This window comes from Hevea brasiliensis, chromosome 10, assembly GCF_030052815.1.
Source record: "Hevea brasiliensis isolate MT/VB/25A 57/8 chromosome 10, ASM3005281v1, whole genome shotgun sequence".
In the NCBI taxonomy this organism is placed as follows: domain Eukaryota; kingdom Viridiplantae; phylum Streptophyta; class Magnoliopsida; order Malpighiales; family Euphorbiaceae; genus Hevea; species Hevea brasiliensis.
This window is the reverse complement of record NC_079502.1, coordinates 66602124-66616500: the sequence shown is the minus strand read 5'-3', so window position 1 is coordinate 66616500 and position 14377 is coordinate 66602124.

The window sequence follows — 14377 nt, the reverse complement described above, 5'->3', positions numbered from 1 at the left end:
AGTTATCACCTATTTAAATATGATTTAATTAATTAATTAAAGAGTTTAATTGATTAATTAAATAGTTTTGGTTTGAAATTAAATTGCAAAGTCCCTAGCATGACTTGAAACAAAATCTAGATTATTTTATGTATAATCTAAGTTAAATTTATATTTAAAGTGTTTAAATATGAATTTAATTATTGAGAAATTAATTAATAGAGATTAATTAATTAATTTATGTTTGATATAAATTAATTAGAAGAAGAGAAATAATCATTTTGGGTTGAGAACTCAAAATTAAGAAACAGGGGCATTTTGGTCATTTCACAGTGTGACACATGGCACTATGAGATGGTGATAATGGGATTACACATAAGCTTGCCAAATATTTTTTAATCATGTAAGATGATTAAAATCAAGATTAAATATAGGTTTGACACTTGGCACAATGTGATTAGGTCACTTAAACCTAGAGCTAATCAAAGGGTGACATGTGGCAAGGGTTTAATGTGTTAACCTAGCTATTTAAGTGTTGTTATGAAAAAGAAAAGAACCAGCAGCCACTCCTCTCCTTTGTCATGTAACACCCTCCCGATAACAACTCCGTACATTCTACTGTTCTGGTGACCGGTGTCGGTCCGGACAGCTAGAACGTCCGGAAAAATAATTAAACTTAAGTGAGGGACTATAATTAACTCAAATATTAATAAGAAACACTTAGTAAAAATTTTAAAAATAAAATACAACTAAGTCAAATGAGCCGGTGCCCAAGCGATGGGTAACCGGAGGGAAGTTACGGTTCTCGCAACGAGGAGCCCTAGACCCGGGGGAAAAATTATAAAATAATTTTTGGGACTCCAAAAAAGGGTTATTGAGGTTCCCATGGCATTAGAATGCCAAGAAAATACCTAGGAAAATTTTTCAATCGGTACAGACAATTTTGACCCGTTAAGCCAAACGGAGGGCATTTTGGTCATTTCGCCTTCAGTGGTGATTTTTGGCCGACTTGTCCAGTTGAGTAAATAATTAATATGACATAAAATATGAATAAACATTACTAGAAATTAAATTGAAATTGAGTAGTGATGAAAAGAAAAGAAAAATCAAAGAAAAGCTCATTTATGACATCTTGATGATGTCATTTAAAATTGCCAACCAATCACCATTAAGTAACCATTTGACTAACTAATAAAAGAGCTAAATAAAGACCAAGGAAGACCAAAAACCAGCTGCCTTCTCTTCAGCGAAAAACGTGAGTTTCTCTTCTTCCTCCCTCCATTGATGTTCAATCAAGCAAGCTTAATTTCCTACCTTGTTACACCACTAAACCCTAACCTCTTTCATTAAACCTTGACCATATCACTTGGGGAAGCTTTTGGCAGCCAAGAAGAAGAAGGAAAGTGAAGTTTTAGCTTGAAGAAATCTGCCCTACAAGAGGTTAAAGTGAGGTTAGTGCTATCCTTTCACTCTCACTCCTTTAATCCTTGTTAGAGCATCATTTTAAGTTAAGAAATTGTAAGAATTTGAAGTAAATTATATGTGTTAGGGCATCTTCAATTTTCGGCAGCCCTAAGGAAGGATGAGGTTGATTTTTTTAATTAATTTAGAATGGATAGAAATGATGTTTAAGGTATGAATATGCATGGATGTTAAAATAGTGTGCTAATTGAGGTTTATGGGTAATTTAAATTGGACATTAGGGTTTTGAGAAGTGAAACTTGGATTTAGCTTATGAAATTGTGAAAGAACATTATAAGGGTCAATTAGTGACCATTTTAGGCATGTTGACCATGAATTGGACTGAAAAATAGTATAGCCAAGTGAATGTGTAGGCGGCCTTGTTAGTGCAGTGAGTGGTGAAATTTCAGTCCACTTGCACAGCCATAACTTTGGCTGTGTAGGTCCAATTGATGTTTGGCCAATTGGACATGAAACTAGGCTTATAATGGCACATTTTTTCTGAAGAAACCATGCCCAAAAGACCAAAGCAAGAGGACCAAAACATGGCCCCAATCCGTACACATTGCAACAGCCCCTGCAGAATTGACCAAATGAACAGTAACTGTTCATTTGGCCATAACTCACTGTAGATTTGGTCAATTGACCTGAAATATTTACAGCAACAAGTTAAGACATAGACAAACAACTTTCATGAAGAAACCTACTGTAACACCCTCCCGGTAACCACTCCGTACATCCTACTGTTCCGGTGACCGGTGTCGGTCCGGACAGCTAGAACGTCAGGAAAAATATTTAAACTAAAGTCAGGAACCAAAATTAACTCAAATATTAATAAGAAAAATTTAATAAAAATTTTAGAAATAAAATACAACCAAGTAAAACAAGCCGGTGCCCAAGCGATGGGTAACCGGAGGGAAGTTGCGGTTCTCGCAACGATGAGCCCTAGACCTGGGGGAAAAATTATAAAATAATTTTTGGGACTCCAGAGAACGGTTATTAAGGTTTCCATGGCATTAGAATGCCAAGAAAATACCTAGAAAAATTTTTCAATCGGTACAGACAATTTTGACCCGTTAAGCCAAACGGAGGGCATTTTGGTCATTTCGCCTTCAGAGGTGATTTTTGGCCGACTTGTCCAGTTAAGTAAATAATTATTATGACCCAAAATATGAATAAATATTGCTAAAAATTAAATTGAAATGTGGTAGAAAAGAAAAGGAAAGAAAAATGAAATAAAAAGCCAATTTTGACATAATGTGATGTCATTAACATACCCCCAACCAATCAAAATTTGACAAGCCTTCTTAAACCACTTAAAAGAGTCAAAATGAAGACCAAAATCACTAAAATTTCCAGCAGCCCTCACCTTCACAAAGAGCTCACCCGTAGCTCTCAAATCCCATAGCCAAACTTCCATTGATTTTCAACCAAAGCTTACTTTCTTCCTTCATTTCACCACTAAACCCTAACCCCTTTCATTAAACCTTGACCATATCACTTGGAGAAGCTCTTGGCAGCCAAGAAGAAGAAGGAAAGTGAGGTTTAGAAGCTTGGAAAAATCTGCCCTAAGTGAGGTTAGTGCATATATGAAGTTTAAAACTCATTAGTTCCATGATCTATGCTTGCAATGAATGAAAAATTGTGAAATAATGAAACAAATCCATGTGTATCTCTACCAAGAATTTAGGCAGCCCTATGGGAGATTGAGGTGGATTGTTTGATAAGCTTAGAATGGTTGGAAATCATGGTTAAAGTATTAACATGCATGGAGACTTAAGTAAGTATGTTAATCAAAGTGTATGAGTAAATTTAGTTGAACATTAGGGTTTAGGATGGTGAAATTGTGAATTAGCCTTGGAAATGGTTAGAGGACTTTTTAATGGTCAATTAGTGACCATTTTAGGTAGGTTGACCCTAATTAGAACTGAAAAATGGGATGGAAAGGTGAAGGTATAAACTGCCCTATGGACAGCAGCATAGGGACTGAAATTTCAGTCCCTTTGCACTGCCATAACTTGGGCAGTGGTAGTCCAATTGGTGTTTGGCCATTTGGACATGAAACTAGGCTTATAATGGCACATTTTTGCTGAAGAAAGCATGCCCAAAAGACCAAAGAAAATGGTTCTTAAGCCATCCACAATCCGGAACCCTGAAACTGAATTCTGCAGAATTTGCCAAATGAACAGTAACTGTTCATTTGGCCATAAGTCACTGTAGATTTGGTCAATTGGTCTGAAATTTTTACAGCAATAAGTTAAGACATAGACAAACAACTTTCATGAAGGAACCTACCCCAAATTATGGCCAGAACCCATTCAACCAAGTGACTCAAGTCACTGTTCATGCACTGTAGATATGGTAAAATTCTGCAGACTGCATATCCGGGCAGCTTGGGTTTTTGAGCCATATCTTGAGCTACAAAACTCCAAATGGAGTGATTCAAAAAAGGAAATTCAACTAGACAAAATAAGGAACAACTTTCATGTTTTACATTTCTTCAAATTCTAACAGTAACAGTGTCCAATGGAACAGTGAAATTAGGGCACCAAAACTGAAATTTTCTGCTAGTGTGGGTTACACTTTGAAATTGCAAAAACACTTAATGCCAACAAGTTTTAAACACCAAATGTGGTATGTTGGGAGTGCCAAAGTTGATGTACACATTTTTATGCTAAAAGTCAACATTTTTGTTGACCAATGATGAATAGTAACACAAAAAAGTTCAAATTCACAAATTGAAGAATTTAAGAGTTACAAAATCCCTAGTAAACCTAACAAGATTGGTTTGGATAGTTTGGCATGCCAATAGGGTTCGATTAGCGATCGCACATGGCAAAATGCCATTATGTGATTTCATGGCTTTTAGCCATTCGACTTTGCATTGAGACTTGGCCTTGTGCTCGATATCATTCTGACTTGTTAGGCTGTACATTGCACTGCCGGAGATGCATATGTGACCGATGGTGTGACGGCGAGGTACTAGGTACCCAGTGCGGTTACCCGTTATCGATCCGATCGTCTAGTGTAGGTTACTTGGGGCAACCAAATGAATAAAAGTGAACAAAGTTAATGAATTAATGAATATACCAAGATCAAACAAAGAAAGCATACCCATTGTATACACATTTATTTTCTTGCAATTTTCTTCTATTATATTATTGCACCACTAAGCATTATTGCTTAGCGCGTTACTTTTGCCACGCGTAGGTACGGAGATCCCGATCGTGAGCCCAGTAGACCACAGTGGGTGAGTCCATCTACTGACTCGCTAAGTGTCCGTGTCACCTCACTACTTGCGATTGCATTGGTAGGACATTAGATGTCATTTTGTCATCTTGTAATTAACTTTTTATTTTCTCATATGTATTTAGGATTTATGTAATGTATTTTGATGTTTATGTAAATAATAAAGATTTATGGTTATGTATGGTATTAATTTGAGTATTTAATGGTTGTTTATATATGAGAATCACGAGAAAGGGATGTTTGAAAAATGAAAAGGTTGTTGAGAGAATTGACCAATTGTTGAGATATTAATATTGAGTTTTGTTGATGATATTGAAGTAGAGATTGTTTGAAATTGTATATTGGAAGTGTTTTTAACAGTTCCAAGAACTGCTTTTCTCCATTTTTAGCAGGTATTCACGGATTTTCTTTAAAATCTTGAACCTCAAATGAAATAATACTTTTGATAAATGGTTAAAATAAATCATATTTCATAAATTAACTTCAAAAGCATGACACAAATTAAGTAAGGTATATTAGAGTGTGCCAGTACACCGTGTGGCATTACTTATTCGGGTATACTATACATGAGTAAGGGGTGTCACATTTAGTGGTATCAGAGCACGGTTTAGGCGTTTCTGGGCCTAGATTGAGTCCATACCATGCATTGCATTTGTAAGAGTCGAGATGGCACTAATGCAGATCTGTTTGTCTTTGTTATTTTGAATAGGATATGGACCCTTCATCTCAGAGAGCTGTTGAGGAGGAAGTGGAGAGTCATGCTCCACCTGCGGTGAGGCTGGGGCATGGGAGAACTGCTCGCCCGGCTCAGCGAGCAGCTCGGCCTCCACATGCCATGTTTCAGCAAATGGCCGATTTCTTTAGACAAATGGCCGGGCTAATGCCAGCACCACCACCACCACCACCAGCTCCACAGCAGAAATCACACCTGGAAAGAAAAAGAAAGTTTGGGGCAGTGGATTTCTATGGCAAGAGAGAAGATGACTCATTGCGGTAGAGAATTGGTTGAGCAGGCAGGCAGAGTCCTAAAACAACTCCACTTGCACTCCAGCAAAACTTAGAAGTCGCCATATCTTTCTTTGCAAGATGATGCTTATGAGTGGTGGGACACGGTGTCGATGAAGTGCAGCCAGAACTTGGGACTTCTTCCTCTCGAATTCAAGAAGAAATATGTGGGTCTGTATACGGAAGAGAGAAGAAGAGAGTTTATTAACTCGAGGCAGACGGTTGTCGGTGGCGAATATGAGAAGGAATTCGTAAGATTGAGCCGCTATGGAAGGAGATAGTCCTTAATGAAGTGAAAGGTGCAAGAGATTTGAAGAGGGACTAAATGACAACATCAAGATCCAGCTCCGCCTTGGGAATCATAGAATTTACAAAGTTAGTGGAAGCTGCAATAAAGTGGAAAAAGTGAGAATCGGTGAGCGGACTAGAAGGGATAGAGCAGAAGAGGGGGCCGGTCGGTCTAGTTCGGCTCTGCATTTGGGAAGAAGTTCAAGGGTCCTCCCGCACGAGTTCAGCTCACCACGGGTCGTGGTCGGTCTCGGGGCCCAGCCACGATTCACCCCTAGGAGAGGTCGGTCCACACCATCGGTGGCGCTCTCCGTGGATGGGGTTCAGGGACCAGCCCCAACATCTTACGCATGTCCACATTGCTGAAGTGGCATAAGGGGGAGTGTTGAGAGTAATCGTGCTGCTTGAGGTGTGGGTCAACAGAGCATCGATTGAAGAACCGCCCACGCAGAACTACTACAATTTGCTCCAACACAAGCGAGCAGACTGCTCCTGCACCACAGAGAGGTAGAAAATCTGGTAAATCTGAGGCTGTTGGACCATCACAGAGGCCTGCATCTGAGCCAGCAGAGAGGCCAGATAACAGACCACCTGCCAGAAATTATGACCTGAGAGCTCAGGAGGAGCAAGATGCCCCGGACGTCATCAGGGGTACGTTCTTCCTCTACACTACACCTGTGCATGCATTGGTGGATCCAGGATCCACTCACTCATACATCTGCATCAATCTACCCGTAGAAAGGGGATCTTGGTAGGGAGAGTGACCAAGACATTCTGGTCACTAATCCATTAGGCCACAGTGTAGTGGTGAACAAAGTATACAAGGGTTGCCCGTTAAGGATTCAGGAGTATGAATTCTTGGCCGACTTGATTGAGTTACCCTTCCACGAGTTTGACGTGATTTTGGGAATGGACTGGTTGTCACGTCATCAAGCAATAGTTGATTGCAAATTGAAGAGAATTTCTCTAAAAACTTCAGAGGGTAATGAGATCACAGTTGTGGGGGAAAGGACAGATTTTTTGTCCAATGTCATCTCAGCCACCGTTGCAAGAAGAATGATGAGAAAAGGCTGTGAAGTCTACCTAGCACATGTGGTGGATACTAGGCAGGCTAAGCCAAACTTGAATGATACACCCACAGTAAGAGACTTCCCAGAGGTATTTCCTAAAGAGTTGCCTGGTTTACCACCAGAAAGGGAAGTCGACTGTGCTATTGAGACAACTGCACAAAGACCCATTTCCATTGCTCCTTATAGGATGGCACCCATCGAATTGAGGAGTTGAAAACTTCGGTTGCAAGAGTTGTTAGATAAGGGGTTCATATGCCCGATGTGTCACCATGGGGAGCTCGGTCTATATTTGTGAAAAAGAAGGATGGGACTTTGAGGCTATGCATTGATTACTGCGATTGAATAAAGTGACTATGAAGAACAAATATCCGTTGCCTAGAATTGATGATCTGTTTGATCAGTTGAAGGGAGCAGGAGTATTTTCTAAGATTGATCTCAGATCAGGGTATCATTAGATGAGGGTGAAGGATGCAGATGTGCCAAAGACTGCATTCAGGACCCGATATGGGCATTATGAGTTCCTAGTGATGCCCTTTGGCCTAACAAATGCACCAGCAGCATTCATGGACCTTATGAACCGTATCTTCCATCCATACTTAGATCGGTTCGTAGTGGTCTTTATTGATGAAATTTTGGTGTATTCCAAGACCAGGGAAGAACATGATGAGCATTTGAGGATTGTTCTACAAACCCTGAGAGAAAAGAAGCTGTATGCTAAGTTGTCCAAGTGTGACTTTTGGTTGAATGAGATTGCATTCCTTGGACACATAGTGTCAGCTGATGGGATTAGGGTGGATCCCAAGAAAATAGAAGCAGTGATGGAATGGAAGCCTCCCAGAAACACAACTGAGGTCAGAAGCTTTTTGGGGCTAGCTGGGTATTATAGGAGATTTGTGAAGGGATTTTCCCTAATAGCTGCTCCAATGACCAAGTTGTTACACAAGAATGTCCGATTTGACTGGAATGACAAGTGTCAGACCAGTTTTGAGAAGTTAAAGGCTATGTTGATAGAGGCACCAGTGTTAACACAGCCAGTGTCAGGAAAGGACTTCGTGGTCTACAGTGATGCCTCTCATAATGGGTTAGGGTGTGTATTGATGCAAGAGGGGAAGGTGGTCGCCTATGCTTCCAGGCAGCTAAGGCCACATGAACAGAATTACCCTACCCATGATTTAGAGCTTGCAGCAATTATCTTCGCACTGAAGATATGGAGGCATTACTTGTATGGTGAAAAGTGCTATATTTACACAGACCACAAAAGCTTAAAATACTTGCCAACCCAGAAAGAGCTCAACCTTAGACAGAGGTGATGGATTGAGTTCTTGAAGGACTATGATTGTGTAATTGACTACCATCCTGGGAAGGCAAATGTAGTTGCTGATGCTTTGAGCAGAAAATCCATGACAGCCTTGAGATCATTGAATGCCCGTCTAACTTTGATTCGAGATGGAGCTATTTTGGCTGAGTTGCAAGTGAGGCCAAACCTGCTACAGCAGATTTTAGATGGGCAAAAGGCAGATGAGAAGCTAATGGCTATTATGAGCAAAATCTCAGAGGGAAAAGCAACTGATTATGAGGTGAAAGTAGATGGGTGTCTGTATTACAAAGGAAGACTGTGTGTACCAAATGATGGGGAATTGAAGGCCAGTATTCTAAAAGAGGCACACACCAGTGTATATGCTATGCACCCAGGAAGTACAAAGATGTATCATGATCTGAAGCTTCAATATTGGTGGCACAGTATGAAGAGGGACATAGGCGACTATGTGACTAAATGCTTGACATGTCGACAAGTCAAGCGAACATCAAGTTCCATCGGGTTTGCTCTGACCTATACGCATACCTGAATGGAAATGGGATCGGGTCACCATGGATTTTGTAAGTGGTCTACCCCTCACCCAAAAGAAACATGATGCAGCATGGGTGATAGTTGATAGATTGACAAAGTCAGCACACTTTACGCCGATTAGGGTGACTACTCACTAGAGAGGTTAGCGGTGTATATCAGTGAGATAGTTAGACTGCATGGAATTCCACTTTCCATCATATCTGATCGAGACCCAAGGTTTACATCGAGATTCTGGAAGAAGTTGCATGAATCCTTGGGTACACAACTCCATTTCAGCACAGCTTTCCATCCTCAGACGGATGGGCAATCTGAAAGAGTAATCCAGGTAAATAATTGAAACCAATGAAATTGATATAAATATTGAATTGAAGTGATAACAATAACGTAAAATACTTGTCAGGTCCTTGAGGATATGCTGAGGAGTTGTGTCATTGAGTTTGAGGGAAGTTGGGATAGATACCTCCCACTGGCAGAATTTGCATACAACAATAGCTACTAAGCTAGTATCCCAATGGCCCCGTATGAAGCGTTGTATGGGAGAAAATGTAGAACTCCAGTGTGCTGGACTGAATTGGGCAAAGACAAATTGGTGGGGCCAGACCTGGTGAAACAGACTGAGGAAAAGGTAAAACTAATCAAAGCAAATCTCAAGGTTGCCTCAGACAGATAGAAATCCTATGTCGACCTAAAGAGAAAAGAAATAGAACATGTGGTTGGCGACAAGGTGTTCCTCAAGGTGTCACCATGGAAGAAAGTATTGAGGTTTGGAAGGAAAGGTAAGTTAAGCCCTAGGTTCATTGGCCCATATGAAGTCATTGAACGTGTGGGTCCAGTGGCCTATAGGCTAGCTTTACCACCAGAGCTGGACAAGATCCACAATGTGTTCCACGTGTCCATGCTCAGAAGATACCGCTCAGATCCTTCACATGTCATCTCCAGAGAAGAAATTGAAATACAGCCGGATTTGACATATGAAGAAGAACCTCTACGGATCCTGGCTCGGGAAGTAAAAGAGTTGAGGAACAAGCAGATTCCACTGGTGAAAGTGCTTTGGAGGCACCACAACACCGAGGAGGCAACTTGGGAAAGTGAAGAGACGATGAGGCAACAGTTCCCTCAACTGTTTGCATCAGGTAAATTTCGAGGACGAAATTTAAATTAGAGGGGAAGAGTTGTAACACCCTCCCGATAACAACTCCGTACATTCTACTGTTCCGGTGACCGGTGTCGGTCCGGACAGCTAGAACGTCCGGAAAAATAATTAAACTTAAGTGAGGGACCATAATTAACTCAAATATTAATAAGAAACACTTAGTAAAAATTTTAAAAATAAAATACAACCAAGTCAAATGAGCCGGTGCCCAAGCGATGGGTAACCGGAGGGAAGTTGCGGTTCTCGCAACGAGGAGCCCTAGACCCGGGGGAAAAATTATAAAATAATTTTTGGGACTCCAAAAAAGGGTTATTGAGGTTCCCATGGCATTAGAATGCCAAGAAAATACCTAGGAAAAATTTTCAATCGGTACAGACAATTTTGACCCGTTAAGCCAAACGGAGGGCATTTTGGTCATTTCGCCTTCAGTGGTGATTTTTGGCCGACTTGTCCAGTTGAGTAAATAATTAATATGACATAAAATATGAATAAACATTACTAGAAATTAAATTGAAATTGAGTAGTGATGAAAAGAAAAGAAAAATCAAAGAAAAGCTCATTTATGACATCTTGATGATGTCATTTAAAATTGCCAACCAATCACCATTAAGTAACCATTTGACTAACTAATAAAAGAACTAAATAAAGACCAAGGAAGACCAAAAACCAGCTTCCTTCTCTTCAGCCAAAAACGTGAGTTTCTCTTCTTCCTCCCTCCATTGATGTTCAATCAAGCAAGCTTAATTTCCTACCTTGTTACACCACTAAACCCTAACCCCTTTCATTAAACCTTGACCATATCACTTGGGGAAGCTTTTGGCAGCCAAGAAGAAGAAGGAAAGTGAAGTTTTAGCTTGAAGAAATCTGCCCTACAAGAGGTTAAAGTGAGGTTAGTGCTATCCTTTCACTCTCACTCCTTTAATCCTTGTTAGAGCATCATTTTAAGTTAAGAAATTGTAAGAATTTGAAGTAAATTATATGTGTTAGGGCATCTTCAATTTTCGGCAGCCCTAAGGAAGGATGAGGTTGATTGTTTTAATGAATTTAGAATGGATAGAAATGATGTTTAAGGTATGAATATGCATGGATGTTAAAATAGTGTGCAAATTGAGGTTTATGGGTAATTTAAATTGGACATTAGGGTTTTGAGAAGTGAAACTTGGATTTAGCTTATGAAATTGTGAAAGAACATTATAAGGGTCAATTAGTGACCATTTTAGGCATGTTGACCATGAATTGGACTGAAAAATAGTATAGCCAAGTGAATGTGTAGGCTGCCTTGTTAGTGCAGCAGAGTGACTGAAATTTCAGTCCACTTGCACAGCCATAACTTTGGCTGTGTAGGTCCAATTGATGTTTGGCCAATTGGACATGAAACTAGGCTTATAATGGCACATTTTTGCTGAAGAAACCATGCCCAAAAGACCAAAGCAAGAGGACCAAAACTTGGCCCCAATCCGGACACAATGCAACAGCCCCTGCAGAATTGACCAAATGAACTGTTCATTTGGCCATAACTCATTGTAGATTTGGTCAATTGACCTGAAATATTTACAGCAACAAATTAAGACATAGAAAAACAACTTTCATGAAGAAACCTACCCCAAATTATGGCCAGAACCTAACCTAAATGGCAGTGGCAGTCACTGTTCATGTTACTGTAGATATGGTAATTTCTGCATAATGGAAATCCGGCCAGCTGTGGTTCTTGGACCATATCTGGAGCTACAAAACTCCAAATGGAGTGATTCAAAAAATGAAATTCAACTAGACAAAATAAGGAACAACTTTCATGTTTTCCATTTCTTCAAATTTCCACTGTAACAGTTCCAAATGGAAGAGTAAAATTATGGTACAAAATCTGAAAAATCTGCTCCTTTTGTTTAATGCTTAGAAATGGTATTAACGCTCAATGCCAACAAGTTTTAAATACAAAATGTGGCATGTTGGGAGTGCCAAAACCAATGTACCTAATTTCTACCTAAAAGTCAACATTTTAGTTGACCATAGAGGTGAATAGTAACACCGAAACTTGAAATTCAAAGATTGAAGAATTTTAAAGTATCGAATGCCCTAGTATACCTAACAAGATTGGTTTGGATAGTTTGGCATGCCAATAGGGTTCAGTTAGCGATCGCACATGGCGATATGCCATTCGTGATTTCATGGCTTTTAGCCATTCGACTTTGTATTGAGACTAGGCCTTGTGCACGATATTATTTACTGACTTGTTAGTCGCTCGCTGCACACCGAGAGATGCATATGTGATCGATGGTGTGACGGCCTGAGGTACTAGGTACCCAGTGCCAGTTTACCCGTTATCCAGTCTAGTCGTCTAGTGTAGGTTACTTGGGGCAACCAAATGAATAAAAGTGAACAAAGTTAATGAAATAATGAATATACCAACACCAAACAAAGAAAGCATACACATTCTATACACATTTATTTTCTTGCTATTTTCCTTTATTATATTATTGCACCACTAAGCATTATTGCTTAGCGCGTTGCTTTTGCCACGCGTAGGTACTGGAGATTCCGATCGTGAGCCCAGTAGACCACAGACTGGGTGAGTCCATCCTGCAGCTCTGCACAGTGTCCGTGTCACCTCAACTTCTGCAGTGCATTGGTAGGACATTAGGTGTCATTTTGACATTTTGTAACTTAACTTTGTTTTTCTCCTATGTAATTAAACTTGTGTAATGTATATTGATGTTTATGTAAATTATGAAAATTGTACTTGTGAATGGAAAAGTAAATGTTTACTTGTGATTTATATGTGATCATGACATGTGATGGATGATTGAGAACTGGAATTGAAATGTTGTTGAGATCTTAATATTGAGATTTTGTTGATAAATTGAAGTTGGGATTGTTTGGAAATTATTTGGAAGTGTTTTTAACAGGTCCCGAAGAACTGTTTTCTCCATTTTTAGCCGGTACTCCGCCGGATTTTCTTTAAAATTTTCAGAACCTCAAATAAATAATAATTTCGATAAATGGCTTAAATGAATCATATTTCATAAATTAGCTTCAAAAGCATGATACAAATTAAGTAAGGTATATTAGAGTGTGCCAGTACACCGTGTGGCATTACTTACTCGGGTATACTGTACACGGGTAAGGGGTGTCACATGTCATGCCACTTTGAGGCTTTTCATCTATTCTTCTTCATCTCTCATCAATTCAAAGAGATTAGCCATCAATCTCTTGAATTAAGAACACTAGAAATTGTTTCTAGTGTCCTGTTTACATCTCTAATCTCTTAAAAGGCAGAACTTGAATTTCTAATTAATAGAAAAAGCTTTAGAAGCTGTTCAAGGGCTGCCATAGGTTTTCTTGGTGTGGACAAGCTAGAGGGACAACATTTGGTGTCCTGAAGACGAATCTCAAAGGCGCAGACACGCTGCAGTGCATCAAGAGGTTAGTGTAATCGTTCTTGATTTAATCTAGGGTTCTAAAATTAATCTGATTAATTTTAAAATCTTAAATGGCAAATACAGATCCAAAAACATATTAAAAGAGTTTTAATATGTTGTTTATCATTGAAATCAAATAGATAGAAATAAATCTTGCATGATGCATGTGACCCTAGGTGAAAATTTTTTAAATTCAATGGTATAAACTTGTGTTTTTCACGCTTCCGTTCCTTCAATTGATATCAGAGCCACTATATTTGCCATTTAGATTGTTGATTATATGATTTAATTGTGTGATTTGATCATGAGATGATTGATCCATTGCTAGTTGCAATGGATGTGTGGCGGCACACATGGTGAAGCCACCATTGGTGGCGACAACAAAGGTTCTTCAAGGTGGCTCAAGTTTTGCTTTTTAATTTACAATTGTTGTATGATCTAAAAGCTCATCCTATGTCTAATTAAATTGTTTAATTAGAATTTTAAAAAATCAAATTTAAATATGATTCAAACAACTTTAAAAATTCAGATATGAATCACATTCAAACAACTTTTATTGTTAGTAATATGCCCTAGAGCATATCATTTAGTATGTATCTTGTACATATTGTTATTAATAAAAGGCATTTCCACTTTTCTGTTTACATAATATATTTATGTGTAATAGAAAAGGTCCATTGATATTTTGTTAGAAATATTATTCTTAAGTTGTTAAGAATATGAGTGACAATATTTCTAGCACAAAGTATCATAAATAGGTTCACAATCGAGGATACTTCATAATAAGGACATGACTTATCCAGAAAGATTGTATTCATGTTTGTTACCAAGTTATTTATATGAGATATAAATAAGATGGAATGGTGAGTCTCATGCCATATGACAAACATGATAGGCACTTATAAAT